This window comes from Suricata suricatta, chromosome 2 (genome assembly GCF_006229205.1).
Source record: "Suricata suricatta isolate VVHF042 chromosome 2, meerkat_22Aug2017_6uvM2_HiC, whole genome shotgun sequence".
Classification (NCBI taxonomy): domain Eukaryota; kingdom Metazoa; phylum Chordata; class Mammalia; order Carnivora; family Herpestidae; genus Suricata; species Suricata suricatta.
The window spans coordinates 80,902,875-80,918,912 of record NC_043701.1 but is presented as its reverse complement, the minus strand read 5'-3'; the positions used below and the strand labels follow the sequence as shown (position 1 = coordinate 80,918,912).

At 37.0% G+C, this 16,038-nt stretch overlaps 1 protein-coding gene and 1 pseudogene across 1 annotated transcript in view; one reads left to right on the top strand and one right to left on the bottom strand.

The window, feature by feature from the left end:
* PPP1R9A (protein phosphatase 1 regulatory subunit 9A) overlaps positions 1–16,038 on the bottom strand; it is a 314,086-nt gene that overhangs the window by 119,468 nt on the left and 178,580 nt on the right. The window lies entirely within an intron of this gene.
* On the top strand, positions 4,846–4,976 carry LOC115286074 (annotated as a pseudogene).

Below are 16,038 nucleotides of genomic sequence, written 5' to 3'. Positions count from 1 at the left end.
TTGCACTCATAGGTCTAACAGGAAAACAGGAGAAACCTAATGGAGGACCACAGGGAGGGGAAGGGGGAAAGAGAGTTGGGGAGAGAGGGGGATGCAAAACTTGAGAGACTATTGAATACTGAAAATGAACTGAGCGTTGAAGGGGAAGGGGGAGGAGGGAAAAGAGGTGGTGGTGTTGGAGGAGGGCATTTGTGGGGAAGAGCACTGGGTGTTGTATGGAAACCAATTTGACAATAAACTAAAAAAAAAATAACAAGTGCTCATGAGGATGTGTGGAAATTATAACCCTCATCCATTATCAGAGACAGTATCTATGGTACAGCTGCTTTGGAAAACCATCCAGCAGTTCCTCAAAAAGTTAAACCTAGACTTACCACATGACTCAGAAATTCCTCTTGTAGGTACATACCAAAGAAAAGTGAAAACATGTCCACACAAAAATCTGCACATGAATGTTCAAAGCAGGATTATTCATAATGGCTGAAAAGTAGACATAGCCCAAAAATCCATCAACTGATGTCAGAATAAACAGAATGTGGTATATCCATTCAATAGAATATTATTTGGAAATATAAAGGAATTAAATGTGACATGATACAGCATGGATGAACCTTGAAAACACTATGCTAGTGAAAAAAAAGGCACAAAAACTACATATTGTAGGATTCCATTTATAGAAATGTCCAGAAAAGTCCAATATCTATGGACAAAGTAGATCGGTGCCTATAGTCGGGGTAAGGGAAGGAAAGTGATTGTAAATGGGCATGGGGTTTCTTTCTGAAGTGGTTGATTAATTGAGGTAATAGGTGCACACATCTTGAATATTCTGGAAAGGACTGAGTTCTATAGTTAAATAAGTGATGATATGTGAATTACATCTCAATACAAATGTTATAAATTAATCTTAAAGAACAATTTTATCCAAAGCCCTACCAGCCAGTTTCATCATTCCAAAAAAATATATTTCTAAATCACTTAGTGTAGCTATCAAGTTTCTTCAGCATTGGGTCTTAAACTAATTCTGAGACTTTTGTCCCACATTGTCCTTCTTGACATTTCAAGTTTCATCACTCTGTCCCCCATCTGCCTCGACCCTTTCCCCACTTCACCATGCACAAGACTGGATTACTGTACACATAAGAAATAGGAACAGTGTTCACATTTAACAGTCTTCAGCTGGCTATTGTGCTAGAGAGTGGGTTTATTAAATACTGATTAAGACTAGGTATTACAGTGAATTAAAAATTCCAGTGTGCAACATGTATCTCCCTGTTTCCCATTTGATCCAGGTGGTTGGGTCCATAGCTCTTTTCTCCCATAGAGCAGGTCCAGGATCACTTTCTCCTCTTGCCAATCATTCTTCTCAGGAATTGAGACAATCATACCCCTCTTCAGTTCTCTCTAGCTTATTCTCTACTTCCCGGAGGTGGAAAGATGGCTGCATCCACAACCGTCTCATCCTACTTTCATTCCTTTTCTTCCTTCCACAAAGTAGGGAGAACACTGGGTTTGCTTGAAGCTTCTTAACCATCTTAACTATCCCTTTTTCTACTTTTCCGCTAGGTCTAAGGGAGCATTGTGGTGGTAACACTACAGAGCTGTCTTAGAGGAAAAACACACAAAAACAAAAACAATAAAGTCCTTTAGCTAACTCCAGACTCACCTACCTTAAACACTCTGCAAGATTAACTTTACTCATAATAAGGTTGTGAGTATTTGTGTTATTTGTTTCATGTTTTCCGTTATGTATGGTACACATAAAACTGAACTAGGGCTCCCACCTGAGGGAGTTAGAAGAACTGAAATTCAGCCTTTACTCTGGCTGTCAAGACATGCACCCATAAGGTGGCATAATCTTTAGAATCTGCACAAAAGTACAGTATGAGTTAGTGGTGGTCCCTACCACACTGGGCAGGATGGTCTAGAGCACCAGCTCCCCAGCTGTCTGACTGCAACAGAATAAAATGGAGGAACTTGGAAAATTACAGATTCCTGCAGTTTCACCTCCTCCAAAATTCTTGTTTAGAGGACATGATGTAAAGCACAGGATAAACATTTGAGCTGTTTCCTGATTTTGTCTATTGGGACTAAAGTTGCCATTCACACATAAGTTTTTACATAAATATATGCTTTCATTTCTCTTGGAAAATACCAAAGAGTTTAACTGCTGACTTTAAGGTTAATTTCTGCTTAACATTAAAAGACCTGCCAAACTATTATCGTCTTAAGTGGCAGTAAAATTTTACATTCCCACCAGTCATGTTCCATTTCTCAACATCCTTGCCAACATTTTATATTGTCAGTGTTCTTTAGCCATTCTTGCAGGTGTGTAGTGGTATCTCAATGCATTGGCCTCACCAATGACTAACGACGTTGAACATATTTTCATATGCTATTGGCCATTCATATATCCTCCTCTGTGAAAGACTATCAAAAAGTCTTTTGTCCGTATTCTTAAAATGGGGTTGCTGTTACTGATGTAAATGCTCTTCAGATTCTGGATACAAGTCTTTGTATATACGTCTTGCAAATATATTCTCCTTGTCCATGCTTTCTCTTTTCATTTTGAAACTGTGCCTCTCAAAGTACCAACGTTGTGATTTTAATAAAATTCAATGTGTTGGTTTTTTCTTTGATGGTCCATGCTTTGTGACCTGTTTAATGTGACCATACAAAGATTTTCACCTATGCATTCTTTTCAGGTTTCATTGTTTAAACTCTTAGGTCGAGACCTATGATTAACTTTAATTAGTTCAGCAAACTTAATTAATTATGGTATGGTAACATTTGTGGCTAAGTTTTTTCCCTCCATATGGATATCTAATTCTTGTACTGCTATTTATTGAAAAATATTGTACATTTTAGCACTGAGTTTTCATGGCACTTATCTTGAAAGTCAACTGACTCTAATGTTTCAATCCTTTTTTTCTAATTTTTTAAATGTTTATTTATTTTGAGAGAGAGAGAGCTAGCAGGGAAGCGGCAGAGAGAGAGGGAGATAGAAAGAGAGAGAGAATCCCAAGCAGGCTCTGCAGAGTCAGCCAGCACAGAGCCCAATGTGGGGCTCGAACTCACAAACCATGAGGTCACAACCTGAGGTGAAATCAAGAGTCAGATGCTCAACGAACTGGGCCACCCAGGTGCCCCTATATGTTTCCATCTATTCCTTACTTTCTATTCTATTCCATGTATTACTATTTTTATATATTTATTAAATATTAAATATTTTTACTTTATACCAATATTACATTGTCTTGGATACTGAGGCTGTATAATCAATCTTGTAAAATCAGGTAAGGTCAGTCTCTAACTTTATTCTTTTTCAGAACTTTTATTCTAGGTCCCTTGCCTTTCCTATGCATTTTGGAAACAGCTAGTCAGTTTCTTTAAAAAAAAAAATTCCTGCAGGATTTTAATTCAGATTTCTTTGAATCTACATATGACTATGAGGACATGTGACATCTAAACAATATTGAGAATACTGTTATAAAAATTGTTACATCTCCATTTATTTACCTTACCTCAGTATCATATTACCAACAACTAGTATCAACTCAACTACATTTTTGTTTTTATCCAACAACATCATTACATATATAATAACTGTAAGGCAAGCCATATCTTGAGAAGAATGTACACATGCCTGCCTTTGTGTCTTTTACACATTTGCCCATTTATCCCTTCTCTGCCCCCTCAAAAGCTTTCTTCTAAAGGCCCAGCTCAAATATTAACTTCTCTTTGAGCATTAATCTGTTTACTCGAGCCTCGCGGTATTTTCTACCCTTTGAACCTTTCCCACATCATACGTTTTATACCTTCACCTAATGTTACATGTTATCAGATAATTGTTTAATATTTCTTGATGTATAAGATATCCCTCAGCACAAAAATTGCAAACTTCTTGGTCTTTACATTTGAACCTGGAGCAGTAGTTATGCATTGCTAATCTTATTAAACCATTTTTGGAGAATAAAGGAAAAGATAGAACTCCTGTTAACATGTAGTTTTATTCTCTGGATGAGACAAAAGTTAAATGTACGTTTTTAGGAGAACATGTTTTATGCATTGCTGTTGATAAGACTCCAAAGAGGCAAATGTTCTGCTTACTGGCTCCCTTTCTTGTCATTCTGTTTATGCCATTTCCTTTTCTTTTTCTTTTTCTTTTTCTTTTTTATTATTTATTTATTTTTGAGAGAGAGATAAAGATAGAATGTGCGCAGGGGAGAGGCAGAGAGAGAGGGAGACACAGAATCTGAAGCAGGTTCCAGGCAGGCTCAGAGGTATCAGCAGAGAGCCTGACATGGGGCTCAAACTCACCACTGTGAGGTCATGACCTGAGCCAAAGTTGGATGCTTAACCGACTGAGCCACCCAGGCACCTGCCATTCCCTTTTCTGTGACAACACCTTCTCTTGGCCATTTGTTATTTCAACAGTTTTCTAGAAAACATCCTTCCTGATTAAATGTTACTTAATGTAAGTATGATTTTTTTAAACTTTCCATCACTGTGCATGTGTATACATAATTTGTGTGATACAATTTAACACTGTCTTGTGTTGTTTTAGAAAAGTTATCTTGTGTAGGGAATGTGTCGGGGGTGGGGACTTTGTGTAAGTGGATTCTAAACTACTTTCATGGTGAAAACTATGCCTTTATTTCTTCTTACTCTTTACATAAAATAAAGTGCAATGCTACGGAAGCAACAGCTCAACACATGCTTGGACGACAAGTTCCTCAGTGCCACGGAGTGACCAGCGACCACGGCCGTACATGCACGCCTGACTCACCAGGATCTATGGAAGATGAAGGCAAGAAGAAAATTCTTTTTCTTTAAAATATTTAAAGTAGCTTTGTGCAGTGGCAGGATTAGAGCCAATGAGGTTTATCCGAGGTGCAATTATTGCTAATTCAAATATTTAAAGTATACTTCGTATTTTGCAAAACCAAATTAAAGTTGAATTACAGAACCTGAAAGGTGAGCACAGTTGGCTTGCCAGAAAAAAAGAAAAGGAAAGCTAAAGAGCTCAAATTCTCAAAAGGAAAATGATTGTTATATTTTTATAAAATGGAAAGATGATAATGTGACTTTAATCAGGCAAGGGCATTTGAAAAGAAGCATATTTTAAGAAAAGACGAAAGTTTCAGGATGAGTAAAAGGAGGATGAAATAGGAGACTGCAACATTTTAAACGGGTTATCTTTTAAAGCTAGTATGTGCAGGACTGGCATCTACTGAGGGGGAAATAAAAGGAAAAGCAAAATACAGGTTTTTACATCATCAACAGAGTAATCACAGATGAAAGAAAATTAGGGTGATGATTATCTTAATGGACAAGAATAAAGGAAGTACAAGCAAGGTCAAAGAAATTTCTGAAAATGCACATCCTTGTACAGAATAATTTAGATGAAATAAAATGAAACAAATACAATTAAAGGGACATTTCTAAGTAGTCTAATCAGAAGGAGGATAGCATAAGTGCTAGAAAAATATAAGAAGAGAAAATAATGTGCTTGCTTCATTGATTTGATTGATCATTCAGTCAGTAATTTAGCAAGAGTGGGTCAATCCTGACCGTATTCCAAGAACAGTGAGAGTTATTGGATACGAATCTGACTGAAGTATGGTTCCTATTTGAGACTCTCTTCTCTCTCTCCCCCTCTTTGTCTCTCCCTCTCTCTCTCCCTCTCTCTCTCTCTCTCTCTCTCTCTCTCTCACACACACACACACACACACACGCCAGTACAGGGGTGTGTGTGTTTGTTGCAGGGACTGGAGACATGGAGTGTACTAAACTACACAAAATAGGCCAGTAAGCATATTAGGAAAGGTATAAACAAAATAGATGGATATGAAGAGGAGACGGCTATTGACTTTGTGAGGTGAGGGTCAAATGGAACCAGAGCAAAGAAAAAAACTGAGAATAGATGAGTTCACAATGAAGTCATGGTGATTTTGCAAATAAGCCAAGAAAGGCACCCACCATATCCAATGCTATCAAAATAAACAAACAAAAAGAAATGGAAATGTGACCCTCACAAAAACTAGAGATCAATGGAAATTACTTTTAAGAAAAATAACAGAACATTAAGAACTAAAGTCATAAGGAAATTTGCCCAAAAAAGACTGACTCCTGGAGGTGGAATCAATCCATTCCTACACGGGCTTGCGTGCTTACCAAAAGTCTAGCACCAGCATGTTGCATGTGGTCCCTGCTCTGAATGGTTTAACCATGGCTCCAGGGATACATGCTCAATACACATGACAGGATGACAAACAAACATAAATGGATGCACTACAGACCATTACATTCAAGGGTACAGAATTCACCTGGGCTCAACCATTAAATGGTTTCAGTGACCAATGGGGCACTTAAGTTTAACCCTGAAGTAAAAGATAGTGAAATGTTGAGAAAAATATGACTTGGGGAAGGATAAAGAGTATAAAAGGAAGTGTGGAAGTAAGACCTCAGAGTCACTCAGACCAAAATTTCAATCCTGAAGCTTTCACTTACTAATAATCTAAAAGTCCCCCATGCTATTTCCCCTCTACATGTTGCTTTAGGAATATTTTTTAAAAATTTGTGGGATGTAGAGAAATAGAAAAAGGAACTGCTGCAAGGTAGAAAAAGGAAAGAGCTAGATGATAGGCTGGGAGTGAAAGTTCTGGATGGAGAGAAAGAAACCGGAGGTGAGGTAAATGCAGACCCACCGACCCACCCCGCAAGCACAGCACGGGGCAGCGGAAGTGAAGAGTGAATGAAGGAGAGCGATGTCTCTCAGCCCTCAAGGCAGACAACCCCCATCTGCAAAACCGGAAAGGCAATGAATACTTGGAAAACAAGGTGATAAACTGGGGGGTGGGAAATTAAATGCACATCACCATTTACATTCATATCACCACCAACAGGGTAAAACAAATTCACTAGCGTTTTCCTAATGCTGGAGGGGGGTTAGAAAAAGGTATCCTATTTAAAAGTATATAGCATGCAAACTGTTAAATGTAAATGTACTGCACCTATCACAGCAAAATTTCATTTTTTTAATAGCAAAACTTTCAAATGTATAATTGACAGTCTCTTTATAATAATAATACATTTTGATTGCTTTATTTTAGCGAAGTTTACTTAAGTACTTTCATTTACCTCAGCCCGCAGTTTTCTTAATCCCATTTTCTATGAAATTTTAGGTTTCTTCAACTATCAAATCCTGAAAAGAATTAATCCTTAGTTTAGATGAAGAAGGTCCACTATAACTACCATACTGATTGTAATGATTAGCAAAGTAATTGATGTATTTATGGCCTTAATACATTGTAGTTTTAGTAATTATTATTTTGACTAAGATGTGCAAGAAGGTTGGGGAAGGACATCAGTGCAGACAATAATGTAATCTTCCTGATTGAAGTAGAGAATTGAATATGCACTTAAATAACATTAGTATTCAATGTCAACAAGCCCTTGGGCTCTGATTGGCAAAAAATAAGAGAGCAACTATCCATTATTTTGCACAAAGGCTACACAAAGTGATAATTGTAGAAAGAAGATAATTGTAGAAAGAATACTCTAGGGACAAGGTAAGAATAAACTGAGATGGATCAGCTCAAAGAAGCCCTGGAGAAACTATGACATAGTAAGAGAAAGTCTTGGCCCAGAGACGTGGCACAAAGAATGAACACAATAGATGAATTTGAGGAACATTTCACAGAAAGAAATAAACAATATAATAAGATATTATACAGGTAAAATAAATAAAAGAATAAAGGATGACTAGAAAGTTTTACATCTGAAGTAATGAAAAATTGGATTAACACAGAAGAAACAGATTGTTCCTACCAAGGGAAAGGAAGAAAAAAAGGAAAAGAGGAATTCAATTTATGTTAAGTTTGAGATGAAAATATGATCCAAGTGATGTAATGAATAGGTTCTACAACCACCAAGATTGGGGTATGAATTTGAGAGTAATTTCTATAGTCATGGGGAAAAATCAGCTCACTGGCTGAATACAAAAATGAGTTCAAGAAGCTAATTTGGGAGAATTATAATCCAGGATGGAAAATAAATAGAAAAGGATCTAGATAGCTGTCTTTCTCTATATAGTTGTCTTTCTCTCTCTCTCTCTCTCTCTCTCTCTCTCTCTCTCTCTCTCTCTCTCTCTCTCTCACACACACACACACACACACACACACACACACACACACATACACCCCAACAAAAAACAAAACCAAGGAATGGGGCATGAATCTCATTAGAAATAAGTGATCACGATATGATACTGAAAAATTTAAGAAGATTAGGTCTAAGAAAAGGTTACTGGATGTGTCAAAGATCGGTAAATAATTTTCAATGCAATACACTGAACAGAAAATTAAAGGTATAAACTAAACACAGAATTTTACTGTGTTTAAGTTTAGAGTTGCTCTTTAAGTCTGTGTATCGGACCTGATCATTTTTGTTATAAAATTGTTATGTAGGGAGAAAGCTCCATGCAGTTAGGAAGCAGAGTCCGTCAGTGCGCACCACCTGCCGCATTTGTTAAGACTAGCACTGAAAGGACAGATGATAGCATGATGATGAAAACATAACAGGGAAAAAGCAAAGGGAACTAATTTACAGAAAAAAAGAAATATGTATCCCGTAAACATCTTAAGAGGCTCAAAGTCAAGAAATTAAAATTTAATAATATCTCGCTTATCAATTTATTAAAGATTTTATAACACAATACTCAGTCTTGATTCAGTGCAGTAGACTACTCTTAACACTGCTAAAGGGGTACAACTGAACGGCCTTTCTGAGGGCAGCTTAGCAACATGTTTCTAAAGCAGCACCTGGGTGGCTCAGTCGGTTGAGCATCCAACGTCGGCTCAGGTCGTGATCTCACAGTTCGTGAGTTCGAGCCCCGTATCGGGCTCTGTGCCGACAGCGTGGAGCCTGAAGCTTGCTTTAGATTCCATGTCTCCGTCTCACCCTGCCCCTCCCCTGCTTGTGCTATGTCTCTCTCTCCCTCTCTGTCAAAAATGAATAAGCATTAAAAAAAAAAAGTAAAAAAAAAAAAGTAATGCACCTTGACGCAATAATTCCACTCTAAGGAAGTACTTTCAAAGAAATAATATTCACCATGATTTTCATATAAAAATGCTAACCTGATGACACTTTGAAACAACACGCTAGTACAACAATACGTGTTTTCCATATATCATACAATAAATAGCATGATATGCTCTTAAAATCTGTTGTACAAAAGTGTTTAATGATAAATTAATAACATAATGTATTATTTAAGTAAGTATAGGCTCTAAAGTCAGATAAACTGGATTTCTAGCCAGGCTTTGCCACTTACTTGCTGTGACTATCTAAGAAAAGTCATACTTTCCTTATATATACAACAGAAATAATAACGATATGTATTTAATCAAAGCTATTAGCAATAATAAACATGTTATAAATATCAAGAGCACAGCAGATGGCCTGACATATAGTGAGTACTCGACAGACAGTATCTCAATTCTAATCTTGTTAAGTAAGCGAACACAGGCAGGATATGCGCAAAAATCTGGAAGGAAATTCACTGGCAAAATGTTACTAGTGGTCAACTCTAGATGGTGGGATTACATGAAATTTTTATTTTCGCCTTTATATTTTTTTGTGTTTTCTAAATTTTGAACCATGAACATTACCACATTAAAACTTAAAAGTGTTTTCTAAAATTAGAAAATGCTAATTTGACAACTGATGATACCATTTTATAGTGACTGTGGAAAGAGTGTAAAAAGTTTTCCATTAGGCTGAAGGCATGATAGCCCATGCTCTTTATTAAAGGCACATATGTGCATAACCATAAAATAACTCAAGGTTCTGGACTCAACAATCTGTAATCTATAGTTGAAAGCCAAAAAAGGCATTTTTTTTTAAAGAATGTAAAGGACAGGGGGAATTAATACACATAGTTTTGAGCTTCTGCTTGTCAACAGAAATTTTACAATGCTTGTCGAATACAATTAACTTAAATAAGCAGAAAATAAAACAATATTTATAGCACTTTCTCACTTTCTTAATTCATCTGTGTACATGTACTTTTGTTCATGTACTCATGTGCCTCAAATCAGAAAAAAAAAAGTCTAGGAAAAGTATTAAAAGGTACAACAAAACAAAACAAAAACCTGTTAACCTCAAATTCTATACACAAAGAAAAAATATCTTAAAAAGCAAAAGGAAAACAAAAAGACTTCTTCAGACATACAGAGCTGAAAGAATTCACCACCATCAGACCCGGTGATAAAATGTTAAAGGCAAGCCCTCAGGGAGAAGGAAAATAATACGAGATGGAAATATGGATCGCACAAAGGAATGAAGAGTGCTGGAAATGGTCTCTGAGAAGACACAAGTGCCCCAAGCTTTCTAGAAAGCACTCCGTGCATCAGTGACAGTGACAACAGATATTTGGCACAGATTTGCCCTCTGCAGTCACACCAATGTGAGGAAGAGGCCTTCCATGATTAAAATGTAGGTTCCTGATCCTACATAATTCTTCTTGCCTGCCTCAATACAGGCAGCATTCAGGGGATGAAGAGAGCTTACTACTATTTGATTATTATTTTCATTAAAAGAATATCTATTTTAAAAACTCCTCATTTGAAAATGATACATTCATTAAAGAAAAAAAGAAAATCTGATACACAATTTAAAAAAACACCAAGGAAATAAAAACTACCTTTAATTTTAAAAAGAAAGGGAGAGAGGGAAGTTCTATTGCGTTTGATATTTTGAGATACATTTCAATTTACCTTTTTATAGGGTAGAGCGTGTGGTGATTAAGCAAGAGACAAGCCCAAGACACTAAAACCAAGCAGAAGAAGAGGAGAGGTAAAAAAAAGTCTGGACAGGGGATGAGGGGAATAATTATTGGCTTAAAAAAAAAAAGTAGCAATTCAGATTTACCGTCACCATAGACTGACCCTACAACCCACTAGATCATAAGCCAGAAGGGTATTTAATACATACATGGTTATTATGGTCGTGAAAAAGGTTTTCCTCACAGCATAGTAACACTGATAATCTCTCAAATCTTGGTTCATCATTAGAAGCACAAAAAAGACAAGGGATGAGTCCTGGTGGTAAAAATTAAGTGGACAGCTCTCTGCATCAGACTACCCAGGAGCACAAAAAATACAGATAAGCGGGGCTTTCTAAAAATTTTCCAGAATAGCAGAGGAAAGAGCCTGTTTTTCCCTGGAAACACTGCCTACGGGAATGGGGTTTAGGGGCACGTACCTGGCTAGTTTGTAATCGTTTCCATGTGCTAATAAATAACAGTGTACAACTTCTGCTCTTCAACCTCAGTCTTGTATCCAATATCCCTCCCCTCTGAACCTAAAACCCAGAACCCGTGGGGGTAAGGCTAACAAAAATATAGAAGTTGGACAATGGTAGGGTTTGTTTAATGTTACTAGATGGTTATCTGTTGACATGATAGATCTGGGAAGGGCAAACAAAAACAAAAATTCTACCTCAAGGGCTTATGTAAACACAGCAACCAATGCTGAATGAAAGAGAGACCAGCTGGAGCAACATTAATGAACTCTGGTCAACGAGTTTTCCCCTAAATGCCAGAGACTGAGGTTGTAAATGTATGTGAAACACATCCGTGTGAAAGCAGTAATGTCCCAACTCTCTAAGGGGCGAACAATCAAAGTATTTGACGAGAAGAGTGACACAAGAGTGTGTGCACCAAAAGGAAACCATCGGCTAAGGAATTGTGACAGATGGACAGAATTAAAATGGCAGTTTTCATTCAGGTTGTCCAGGCTGGAGGGCCCCTCAGGGGCACAGATGGGTCCTGCTGGAGGGAGTGGAGGGAGCGAGGCAGGGAGCCTCTGCTGCAGGGAAAGCTAAGACTGAAACTCTTCATCTGTTTCACGTGTTGGTGCTACCCTACGGCTGGTCAAAACCAATTAAAATGGTTTGAAAACCTTGAAAGAATTGAATGAAGGTAAACTACATATAGCACCTTCATTTCACATTTGATAACTTAAAAAAAAAAAAAACTGAGCAGGATGGTGTCCTAGAATGAGAATATGCAAACGCCTGAGAAACAAATATCGGAGCCAGAAACAAAGCAGATCCCAAGTGCACTTTTAAATTGCTTCCTTAGCACAGCATTATTACTGTCTTTTGTCAGTGATTATCCACACGACTTATGCTACTGTCAGCATTTTCAACTGTGTTGTTATAAAGATGATTTTGTTGTATAAGTTCATCAGGAAAGAGGACTAGAGAAATCATTAGAGTCCTGGGTGACAACCACAAAATATATGGCAACAAAACCTAATGGTATTATTCACAATATTATTTTTACTTAGTATTAATTTTAGTGTACTAAAACTAACCTTAATAAATATCACTTATTATTAATATTATTTTACAAAAACTTCAGAACGAAAACAGACGGTGGAAATGGCTATTATGTCAGGTTATTTAGCTACAGTGCACGTTACTCTGCAAGAGGCAGGCCAGCACAGAAAAGACAAAGGGGGAGAGAAAAGCAAAAGAAAAGAGGGGAGCAAAACATTAGGCCTAAGTAAATGTTTGGAAAGTGATGAACACACAAGTATTCACTCAACCAACAAATATTTATTGACCATCCCCTGTGTTTCAGGCATCACGTGAAAAGGTACAGATAGGCATGAAAAGTTTGACGAGAGAAATTTCAAATGCCGAACACTGATAGTAACAAACAAGTAAGGAAGACTCAAAACCTTTTAACTACTTTCTGGGCGATACATGAGGTAAATATCCATGGCAAATTTTTTAAAGTGCGCAAAATATGGTGAGTTTATGAGATTTTTAGAAGGAGGAAAAGCAGGGGCGCCTGGGTGGCTCAGTCAGTTGGGCGTCCAGCTTTTGCTCAGGTCATGATCTCATTGATTGTGGGTTCGAGCCCCACGTCATGATCTCACAGTTTGTGGGCTCTTTGCTGACAGCTCAGAGCCTGAAGTCGGCTTCAGATTCTGTGTTCCCTCTCTCTCTGACCCTCCCCTGCTTGTGCTGTCTCTCTCTGTCTCTCAAAAATAAATAAAAACAGAAAAACATTTTAAATTAAAAAAAAAAAAACGGAGGAAAAGCAATCGCAACAGAAATGGTTTCTTGGGTGGGGGCAGTAAGTAAAGAGGAGAGAGAAACGAATGCTCTATATAAGTCTATAAGTCTGTTTATTTAACATCTCTTGAGGGAATATGACAAAATAGAGATTAAATTGAAATCATTTTCTTAAATAGAGTTAAGAAACTAAAGCAAGCTAAAAGGTTAAAAAAAAAACCTTTTTATCTTTTTAAAGCTAACAGGAATTATAAAGAACATCTAATTCAGAACTTTAATTTGTCCATAACTGGGGTCCGAAGAACAACTTTCCTAATGTCACATGGTGATAACTTTATTATGTTTAATTATAGTTTAAAACATATACACAGGGGTGCCTGAGTTCAAGCCCCGCGTCGGGCTCTGTGCTGACAGCTCAGGGCCAGGAGCCTGCTTCGGATTCCGTGTCTCCCTCGCTCTCTGTCCTTCTCGCACTCATGCTTTGTTTCTTTCTCAAAAATAAACAAACATTAAAAAAAAAATTTTACAAAAATTACAAATTCGCTATAGAAAAATTAAATATTCCATATTAGCTGAAATTTTTTTAAAAACTCACACAGACTAGAACCATTTAACACTTTGGTGTGTATTAATTCTACATTTTGTGAGAGAAAGAAAAGAGAAAGAAAAGAGAGGCTGGGTTGGATGAATAAATAGAAAACATATCCACACAAGAATGGCATCATACTTGTTTTGGCATCACAATGTTTTGTTAAGTCCTTAATATTTTTTTATATCCATAAGTATATGTAACTTTTTAAAAAATTATTATTAACTGGACGCAACAACAAACTGTTCCTTTATAAATTTTTTATACTGATGAATTTTAAAGAATAAGGAATATTTAAATATTGTGCAAATGAGCACACCAGTAACGGTGGGAAAAATAGTATAATTGAAAAGCTGTGAACACTGCCATGGGTCTAATAATGAGACCATATACATCTCCTCAATTGTTATATGCATATAAAATGAATGGTATGAATTTAAAGATCTCAAAAGTTCCTCTGAACTCTAAAACTTTACAATTCTGTGCATATTTTACACATCTTCCCATAGTTTTTCATAAGACTTCCCATAATAACTGTTTTTTAATAAATTTCAATTCCTATTTTATTCCTACTTCATTCAAGAAAAGTTCCTTATACAAACAGCATTGTGGAAGGTTTTAATTTACATAATTTAATTTACATAAGCTTACAACAACACTGCAATGTAGATAACATGAAAATTTAGTAATTTGTTGAATATCCCATTGCTGGTAAGTAGAAGGGTAGAATTAAGACTCCTGGTCATATGATCCCAAAGATTCTGCTCATTTCATGAAGTTGCCTTTCTTAATATATTCACTGACATACTTATTAAGCATCTATTGTAACCACAGCAGGATTACTGTACTAGGTAAACATTCATTTAAAAGGACTGAGGAAATACACCAGTGTAAATACTGAAACTATGTAGGACTACAAGCCAGTAAACAGGTTAAGAGAAAATGAACCTAATTTAAAAGTGAATGATGGATAAACAAATAGATCTGAGTTTAGAACAACGGCAATTGACTAAGTGCTGAATGCAGAATTTCCTACATTTTTTAAAAAATGTTTATTTATTTATCTTGAGAGAGAGATAGAGAGTGAGCTGCAAAGGAGCAGAAAGAAGGAGACAAGAAAATCCCAAGCAAGTTCCCCACCGCCAATGCAGAGCCTGATGCAGGGCTTGAGCTCACAAACCCTGAGATCATGACCTGAGCTGAAACCAAGAGTAAGCTTAACCGACTGAGCCACCCAGGAGCCCCTCCACCTTTTTGGTTTTTAATCAATTTGTATTTTGGTTTGGCTCTGTGGCCTATTAAGAGAGATGGTTCATAATAATTTCATAGTGTTTGAATGCTAACAATAAGAATCATTTTAGAATAGCTTTTAAAGTTTTGGTGAAACTTGGGAGATTCCTGCCAGATGGGCAGGGGTGCCTGTCTGGCAATCAGAACGAAATGCAAGGCTCTCTCCCTCTCTCTTTGGCCTACACCGTCATCCTTCGGGGGAACCCTGGACCTGCAGGAGCTGGACTCCGGCACTGGAACACAGTGGGAGCTCAATACATGCTTATTGAATGAATGTGCAACTCATTGTTGAAGCCCTGAAAAGAAGTCAGGGATGAATTTGTACATATAGTATCAATAGGTTATGGCGACAAGTCTGTGAAAGGTGGGGGAGGGGAAGCAGCCCAGCGGCCAGTTTTCTAAGTCATGATATCATTTGTTCATTTGTGGTGGGTATGAAATTGTGTTACTCGCTAACACTTACTTCTTAAAATGATGTTGTTTTATTGCCAAGCTACTTCCCTTTGATATCTAAGTTTGGTATCTACCCATTTTTCAAAATGAGTATGGGAGTGGGGAATAGAGTTTCAAATCCATTTATAATGCTTAAAGCTAAGAAACCAGCCAAATGCCATTTACAACTTAAAAATACTGCCTATCTAGTGATTCATGCATAAACTATTTGAATTGAACACCTTCAGCTTGATACCATGTTCCCTGCTTGAATTTTGACTTAAATTTCATATTTCAACAAGGCCAAGAAATTTCATTAGGGGTCTTGCTCATTAAGGAAGAAGCAAGCATCTGTTCATCTTTGACCACCTTCCCCTGGCGATCAACCACCACCATTACCCTTCTCATCTCCAGGAAAGGATTGTAAGAAATTATTCATGGTCATCTCTATGCATCGATGGAGGCATTTTCAGTTCATTGTCTAAGAACATGTGATTCCAAACAAGACACGTAAGTACGTTTATCCTGAGTTTTATTTTCTGCAGAAGAGATATTACAACCTACTTTACCACATAATCAAGAAGCTGGAGTAGGAAAATGTGTATAATGTGCTTATAGTGCCTGATTGTAAATGTTCA